Below are 9,332 nucleotides of genomic sequence, written 5' to 3' on the forward strand. Positions count from 1 at the left end.
CTCTGAGTTACAGCACAATGGCACTAAATATACAGAACCTACTGATATTGCCAACATCCTGGCAAATAGGTTCAGTGCTAACTTTACCCCCCTCTCACCCCCTAAAGGGCCCATCTCTAACCAGAAGAATGCAAAGTTCCTGTAACCACAGCTGCACAGGTAAAAGCCACACTCTCCAAAGTCAAGAACACAGCATCAATGGGACCTGGCAACATCCCAGGCTGTGTTCTAAATGAACTACAGAACAAACTTGCACCTCACCTAAGTACCATGTTCAATCATAGCCTCACCTCAGGCTTTCTGCCCACTGAATTGTGCACAGTGACGGTTATCCCACTCCACAAAGTGGGAGCCACCACGGACCCCAGGAACTACTGCCCCATTAGCTTGACGAGCCTGGTCAGAAAGGCTATGAAATGTATCATCATGGAACTTATAAACAATGACATTGGTAATCTCCAAACTCTGGACCCCACCCAGTTCGGGTTTGTAAAAGGCAGATCATGTTTCCTAAACCTGATAGACTTCTTTGAAGTGGTCACCAAAGCCGTAGATGAGGGTAAGGTGGTTCAAAAAGCCTATCTAGATCTTGTCAAGACTTTTGACACCATCCCTCACTCTTGAATTATAGATAAACTCACTAAAGTAGGTATAAATCCCTATGTCACAAGATGGGTTGCCAACTGGCAAACTACCAGAACCCACATTGTGAACATAGCAGACACCAAATCCAACTACAGACCAATGACAAGTGGAGTACCACAGGGTTCAGTCCTGGATCCTCTCCTGTTTGGCATCTACTTCTCAGAAGTACAGGCTAACACAGAAGGTCTTTGGCTAACAACGTTTGCAGATGACTGAAAACTAGGAGCCATAATCAAAACTCCTAACGATGTGGACATCCTACAAAAGGGCCTCACTGAGACAGATGCCTGGTGTCAAAGCCATGGCCTCAAGCTCAATGCCAAAAAGTGCATTGTCATCCCTTTTGGTATAAACTCTGTACCCATGAACTACCACATAGGTGATAGTCTAATTAACACTGAATGTGATAAGAGATCTTGGGACACAGGTGGACAGTAGTCTATCCTTTGATATTCACATCACCACAGTAGTCAGGAAATCCTTCTGCATGGCACACCTCATCAAAAAAGGTGTCGCATCTAGAAAAACAGAGGTCATTGTTCCCCTCTATTCATCATTCATTAGACCCATTATAGAGTACAATGCCCCTTTTGGTATGTACCTCACAAGACATCTATAAAAACTAGAAAGGCCACAGAAATACCACACAAAGAGGATTACTGGCCTCAAACAGATGCCCTCAGCAGACTGTCTCAAAAAACTCCAACTTTACTCCGTCGCATATCGCCTACTCAGAGGCGATCTCTGCCTAACATTCAAAGCTGTGTCAAACCCAGAGCTGTTGGACATGCTCCACTTAAAGAAATCCCAATCCCTTTGAGGTACATGCTCTAGGGATCTCAACCTTGTCACCACAATAAACAGGACATGCTGGAGGGATAGATTCCTGTCCGAGAGACTTCTCATACTCTGGAACAGACTATCTATCTGTGTCAAGCAGAGCTCCTCATTAGCACTCTTCAAGAAAAATCTAGAAGATTGGTTGGGAGATAGGAAATTCTCCCGGGGATCACTTCTGTGGCTCTTCTCAACAGGGGCACAGGAAAATAATTTTCTTGGGTGGTGAAAGCCAGGGCACCTTTTTGACTAGGCTTATATAGGCCCTAGGGCTAATAGCCTAGTACCTACCTATGAAACTACAAAAGTCAAGAAAAAGTCACTGGAAGAGTCCTGTTACGTATCCAAAGGATTTTAATAAAATAGTATAGTAAAAACCACACAAATATCAAACAAGTTAGCTTCGGTGTTAACCCTTCATCAGACAATGAACAAATGTTACAAAGCACTATTTAAACAAAATACAACCAATCAAAAGTTAATAAAAGACCCGCCTATTTCTTAAGGTGGGCTTAATAGGTACTACATCATTTAAACCTGGGTTCCTGTGTGCAATGAACTCTATGATCTTCCTAGATTCAACTAACTTAGTATATTGTTTAATGTCCCCTCCCCTCTTGTTCAGTCTCACATTTACTATGGCCCTGAAGCCAAAGCAATGAGTAGGATTATCCTTAACATGTCTAAAGAGAGCATTGTGCATGTCATTGTTCCTAATACTGGATAAATGTTGTAGAATCCTTATTTTAAACATATTGTTAGTCTTACCCACATAAAAACATGGGCAAGACTTACAATTGGCCAAATATACTATATCTTTGGTTCTACAAGTAGCCCTAGCTTTTAATGTGAATACTTTATTAGTAATGGGATGAACAAAGGTAGTATCCTGAAGGATGAAAGGACAGGCCTGACAAGAGCCACATGGCATACTACCTATTTGTAAAATAGGGGTGACATGATCAGTAACCTGTTCCCACATAAAATATCTTTTAAACACTTATTTTTCCTAAAACCAAACATAGGGGAGGGATCAACAATGGTGTTAATCTTTTCATCACTGGTAAGAATATTCCAGTCTTTCTTTATTATCCCACTAATGTCTTTAGTACTGCTACTATAAGTGAGCATAACCTTAGATCTAACATCATGAATTGTTGTCTTAAGAGATGAGTTAAATCTACTATCTGATCGATACAGCCAAGGCTTATATTTATGCCCCCTTTTTCCTTTATTTTTCTCTAAAATACCTTTAACAAAGGCTTCATTATAACCCTGGTCAATAAACAAACCTTCCATATTGTCAAGTTCCCCATCAAAACAAATATCATCCGTGCATAACCTAGATATCCTAGCCAGTTGTCCATGCACTATATTTGAAAAAGTGTAACGCGGATGCATGCTGTCGAAAGTCAAAAATGTATTTTTCCAACATTCCTTCTTATGCAGTGTTGTTGAGAAACCTAGAGTAGTTTGTGTTATTGAAACATCCAAAAAATCTATTTTGGTATAAGATGTTTCCTTCGTGAACCTAAAAAATTCAGTGGTGGAATGTAGAAATGTAATGAAAAGTTCTAATGTAGTACTGTCCCCCTTCCACAAAATAAAAACATCATCAACAAAATGCTTATAAAGTCCTATAAATGGTTTCCATACATTGTTGTTGAGAATATATAGGCTCTCCCAATAAGAAAGCACTAAATTAGCATAAGAATTAGCACAGGGTGTGCCCATGGCTACACCCTGTGCCTGCCTATACATATGTTTCAAGCCCAGAAACACATTATTCTCCAAAACCAAATTTAACATTGTAATAATCTGGGTGATATTGTGATCAGTGGCTCCATTATCCTTCAAAAGTGTGCTAATAGCCAAAATGCCATAATCATTGTTGATGACAGTAAAAAGACTCTGCACATCTAGTGTGACCATGAGGTAACACACCTTGGGGGTAGCCCTATCTATCTCACCAAGTGCTTTCAAAAATCCACCCGTATCTAAAAGTATGTTATCCATTTTTTCAACATATGGTCTAAGTGTGATTTCTAGCCAAATGGAAGCATTTTCTGTCACCCATTTTCTACCTGACACTATGGGTCATAAAGGGGGGTCCGTTAAAGACTTATGTATCTTTGGTAACCCTTTCAAAAGTGGTGTGACCACACCTTCCACTTTAAGGAAACTATATAGTTCCTTACTAATAACCATATCATTTAAAAGTTGTTCCAGGGTTTGGTGGACTTTGTCTATCAGATGTTTAACCAGTAAAGGATTCATAGGAACATAAGTGCAAGAGTCAGAGAGTATGTATGTCAATTTGTTATTGTAAAAGGTGGTGTCCATTACAACTATGGCACCTCCTTTGTCTGCCATTTTAATCACAATTTCTCTATTCTCACTTAAATCATGTAGAGCTTGTCTCCTGGCTGAAGTTAAATTATGGTACCTGTGAGTATGTCCTTTATGAAAATAATCAAGCAAATCTTTTTCACAAGCATTAACAAATAATTGCAAAGAGTGTGTAAGTGGGGGAACAAAAGTACTGGGCTGTCTTAATACAGACTTATGAACCACATTGTTGCCAAACATATTTTTGAGTGCTATGCCCCTACAAAAGAGCATAAGGTCCATCACTGTTTCCTGATAGTTACTCTCTACTAGGAACAAACAACAGACCTTTATTTTAAACATAGAGCTCATCTGTGGTCAAAACATGTGTTGACAAATTAAAAACAATGTCATCAGCAGCATGATTACCAGAAATAGTCACTCCAATGTCCTCCGATTTTTTCGAGGGTCCCTGCCCTCGCTCAACGAGCGCTTCCACGCTCCTTGCTTCTTTTTCACGGGAACAGGTAGTACATCCAAAAAATGTTGTCCAACCAAATGCGTTTTCGGTCATGCTCCTAAACGTGAACCATTAACTGTGGATACATCCATCGAATTGGCTGCCGAAGGTAAAACAAGGTCCGTCGCTGAATTCAATGAACACACGGTGGTATCTTTGCCGTCTAGGGAGCAAGGAGTTGCTGCCATACCTTCGGAAGTGTATTCAGTGTCAACAGTTATTGGTACGTCACTGCGTGTTTCCTCTGGGGGAGTGGACAAGCAAGTTGTGTTCGCTGACCCAGGATGCAAACCATTGCTGGAAACGTCAGACATAGGAGCTTTATTAAAGTTCCTGTTAACGGATCTATTTTTATTGAACACAGTATCTCTAGGTCTAGCCCAGACAAAAATATTACCCTCAGAAAAATCTGTATAGTCTCTTTTGAGCTTATTCATTTTAACAGTTTTTAACTTATCATCACTGTCCATCAAAGAACGGTGAACTTCATCAAGTCGTTGCATATAACCATTGCCTCTAAAGTCATTGAGCAATTTATGTTGCAACTCATTAGTATCTTGTTTTAAGGTGGATATCTCAGGTGCAAAGAATTCATTTAAGAGTTCCATATACTGGAAACTAGTCTTAATATTAATAAGCTGCCACTTCGCTAACAGCTCAGGAAAACGATCCCCTTGGGTGGGCATACAGAGGACTCTCATTCCTCGAGGGACTATGCCATAAGAGAGACAAGCTTCAAAATGAAAGGTTTGCCATTGAAGGCATTGTAGCCTCCCCATTTTGTAACTATAGTCCCTGAGGAGTTCTTCAAAATTCTTATCTACTGTAGCTGGTATGGAATTACTAAGACCAGTAGCCTTTAAAGTCTCAAATCCCATCTGTAGCAGGGTGTTCTCCATAGGTATAAGATTTTTAAGACTCTTACCATTGAGGCGTTGTAAGGCACCATTGTCCATAGCCTCACTCAAAAGATGTTGTTCTGTAGACATAACAGTTCAGCACCAATGAAGCACAACAGCAAAGATAAATCCAAAAACAAATGCTTGATGCTGATGTCTCAACCAGAGGACACAGTAGAATCCACAAAAGTCAAGAAAAAGTCACTGGAAGAGTCCTGTTACGTATCCAAAGGATTTTAATAAAATAGTATAGTAAAAACCACACAAATATCAAACAAGTTAGCGCTTTCGGGTGTTAACCCTTCATCAGACAATGAACAAATGTTACAAAGCACTATTTAAACAAAATACAAAAGTCTGCATTAAGACAGCCCAGTACTTTTGTTCCCCCACTTACACACTCTTTGCAATTATTTGTTAATGCTTGTGAAAAAGATTTGCTTGATTATTTTCATAAAGGACATACTCACAGGTACCATAATTTAACTTCAGCCAGGAGACAAGCTCTACATGATTTAAGTGAGAATAGAGAAATTGTGATTAAAATGGCAGACAAAGGAGGTGCCATAGTTGTAATGGACACCACCTTTTACAATAACAAATTGACACACATACTCTCTGACTCTTGCACTTATGTTCCTATGAATCCTTTAATGGTTAAACATCTGATAGACAAAGTCCACCAAAACCTGGAACAACTTTTAAATGATATGGTTATTAGTAAGGAACTATATAGTTTCCTTAAAGTGGAAGGTGTGGTCACACCACTTTTGAAAGGGTTACCAAAGATACATAAGTCTTTGACGGACCCCCCTTTACGACCCATAGTGTCAGGTAGAAAATGGGTGACAGAAAATGCTTCCATTTGGCTAGAAATCACACTTAGACCATATGTTGAAAAAATGGATAACATACTTTTAGATACGGTTGGATTTTTGAAAGCACTTGGTGAGATAGATAGGGCTACCCCCAAGGTGTGTTACGTCATGGTCACACTAGATGTGCAGAGTCTTTTACTGTCATCAACAATGATTATGGCATTTTGGCTATTAGCACACTTTTGAAGGATAATGGAGCCACTGATCACAATATCACCCAGATTATTACAATGTTAAATTTGGTTTTGGAGAATAATGTGTTTCTGGGCTTGAAACATATGTATAGGCAGGCACAGGGTGTAGCCATGGGCACACCCTGTGCTAATTCTTATGCTAATTTAGTGCTTTCTTATTGGGAGAGCCTATATATTCTCAACAACAATGTATGGAAACCATTTATAGGACTTTATAAGCGTTTCGTTGATGATGTTTTTATTTTGTGGAAGGGGGACAGTACTACATTAGAACTTTTCATTACATTTCTACATTCCACCACTGAATTTTTTAGGTTCACGAAGGAAACATCTTATACCAAAATAGATTTTTTTGGATGTTTCAATAACACAAACTACTCTAAGTTTCTCAACAACACTGCATAAGAAGGAATGTTGGAAAAATACATTTTTGACTTTCGACAGCATGCATCCGTGTTACACTTTTTCAAATATAGTGCATGGACAACTGGCTAGGATATCTAGGTTATGCACGGATGATACTTGTTTTGATGGGGAACTTGACAATATGGAAGGTTTGTTTATTGACCGGGGTTATAATGAAGCCTTTGTTAAAGATATTTTAGAGAAAAATAAAGGAAAAAGGGGGCATAAATATAAGCCTTGGCTGTATCGATCAGATAGTAGATTTAACTCATCTCTTAAGACAACAATTCATGATGTTAGATCTAAGGTTATGCTCACTTATAGTAGCAGTACTAAAGACATTAGTGGGATAATAAAGAAAGACTGGAATATTCTTACCAGTGATGAAAAGATTAACACCATTGTTGGTCCCTCCCCTATGTTTGGTTTTAGGAAAAATAAGTGTTTAAAAGATATTTTATGTGGGGAACAGGTTACTGATCAGGTCACCCCTATTTTACAAATAGGTAGTAAGCCATGTGGCTCTTGTAAGGCCTGTCCTTTCATCCTTCAGGATACTACCTTTGTTCATCCCATTACTAATAAAGTATTCACACTAAAAGCTAGGGCTACTTGTAGAACCAAAGATATAGTATATTTGGCCAATTGTAAGTCTTGCCCATGTTTTTATGTGGGTAAGACTAACAATATGTTTAAAATAAGGATTCTACAACATTTATCCAGTATTAGGAACAATGACATGCACAATGCTCTCTTTAGACATGTTAAGGATAATCCTACTCATTGCTTTGGCTTCAGGGCCATAGTAAATGTGAGATTGAACAAGAGGGGAGGGGACATTAAACAATATACTGAGTTAGTTGAATCTAGGAAGATCATAGAGTACACTGCACACAGGAACCAAGGTTTAAATGATGTAGTACCTATTAAGCCCACCTTAAGAAATAGGCGGGTCTTTTATTAACTTTTGATTGGTTGTATTTTGTTTAAATAGTGCTTTGTAACATTTGTTCATTGTCTGATGAAGGGTTAACACCCGAAACCGCTAACTTGTTTGATATTTGTGTGGTTTTTACTATACTATTTTATTAAAATCCTTTGGATACGTAACAGGACTCTTCCAGTGACTTTTTCTTGACTTTTGTGGATTCTACTGTGTCCTCTGGTTGAGACATCAGCATCAAGCATTTGTTTTTGGATCTACCTATGAACCTATGAGCATCCAGAAAGGGATGTGCCAACTGAGATCTTAACACAATATTCCCTTCACCTTGAAAAACAAATAACAGACTGAATGCAAATGTATGTATTAGCCATTTATACAGCTCCCTAAATGCTAAACATTTGTGTAATGTTGAAGCTGTCTGCCAGGCAATTAGTTTCCCTTTAGCAGTTTACATAGGAATGAACAGAAGTTACAGAAATATGACCAGGTAAAGAAATATGCTGAAATCTAGTTTAATGCAGTCTAGGGAATAACAGCATCACTGAAAAAACTTAATAGAGTAATACCATGCCTGGGCACTGCTTCATAAACAATGCCATTGTGCCAAGTACTAATTCTGCACTTTTCAGTTTAACCTGCCCCTGAAAAAAAATAAATAAATAAACAATAGCCATCTGTATAATGGATGTTAGCACAGGTATGAAGGGGTTAAAAATTGAAACTCTGCCATCAAGAGCCAAACCCAAGTTGAAAGCATATATCTATATATATATATATATATATATATATATATATATATATATATATATATATATAGAGGTGTACTTCAGTAGACAGACCACTCACTTACCTGACACCCAGTTTCCAGAAACAACAAGACCGACACCTTCAGAAGACTGACATCCAGAAGACCAGCATTTCATATGAGGTAAGTAACTGCTTGGCCATCCTGTTGAACTTTGCCCCTTACCCTCGCGGTAGTGCATTCTCGGAGTTAGTATATTTAGTTAGGAAGGTGTGGGGGGGTGAAGCCCCCCACATCGGTGGGTTTAGTTTTGCTTACTTTAGTTGATATAATCGAGATGGCCAAGCAGTTACTTACCTCATGTGAAACATTGGTCTTCTGGATGTTGGTCTCCTGAAGGTGTCAGTCTTGTCGTCTCAGGCAACTGGGTGTCAGGGAAGTGAGAAGTCGGTCTACGGAAGTAGACCCATATATAAATATATATATATATATATATATATATATATAGAGAGAGAGAGAGAGAGAGAGATGCAAAGTCAGAGCACTTAAAGTAAACAAATTAGTCTGATATTTAAAGATGAATTGTGGTATTTCTATCAACATATGAATTCTGTTAAACCACAGAAGGTCCAGAGCTGCGACAATGGCTTCTTAGTATAGCGAGACCATATTTTTCACCCCATTGTGCCAGATCTGGAACATCAGTTCTACTCAATATGAATATCAAGATCAAGAAAGTGACATGAAGGGGAACAACCTGGGTGGCCACATAGAAAAGCACACATACAGGCATGTTAACCACAGTATATGATGTGTGCACGTGAATTAGTCTGCTGAGTTAACAAGTTACACAGGTCAGTAAACTGGTCTAAGAATCCTTATCAGCCATGCCCCAGGCTAAATAAGCACAAAAGAATGTTGACAGCTGTATTGCA

The sequence above is a fragment of the Protopterus annectens genome, chromosome 1.part1, assembly GCF_019279795.1.
Source record: "Protopterus annectens isolate FY-2018-M chromosome 1.part1, PAN1.0, whole genome shotgun sequence".
Taxonomy (NCBI): domain Eukaryota; kingdom Metazoa; phylum Chordata; order Ceratodontiformes; family Protopteridae; genus Protopterus; species Protopterus annectens.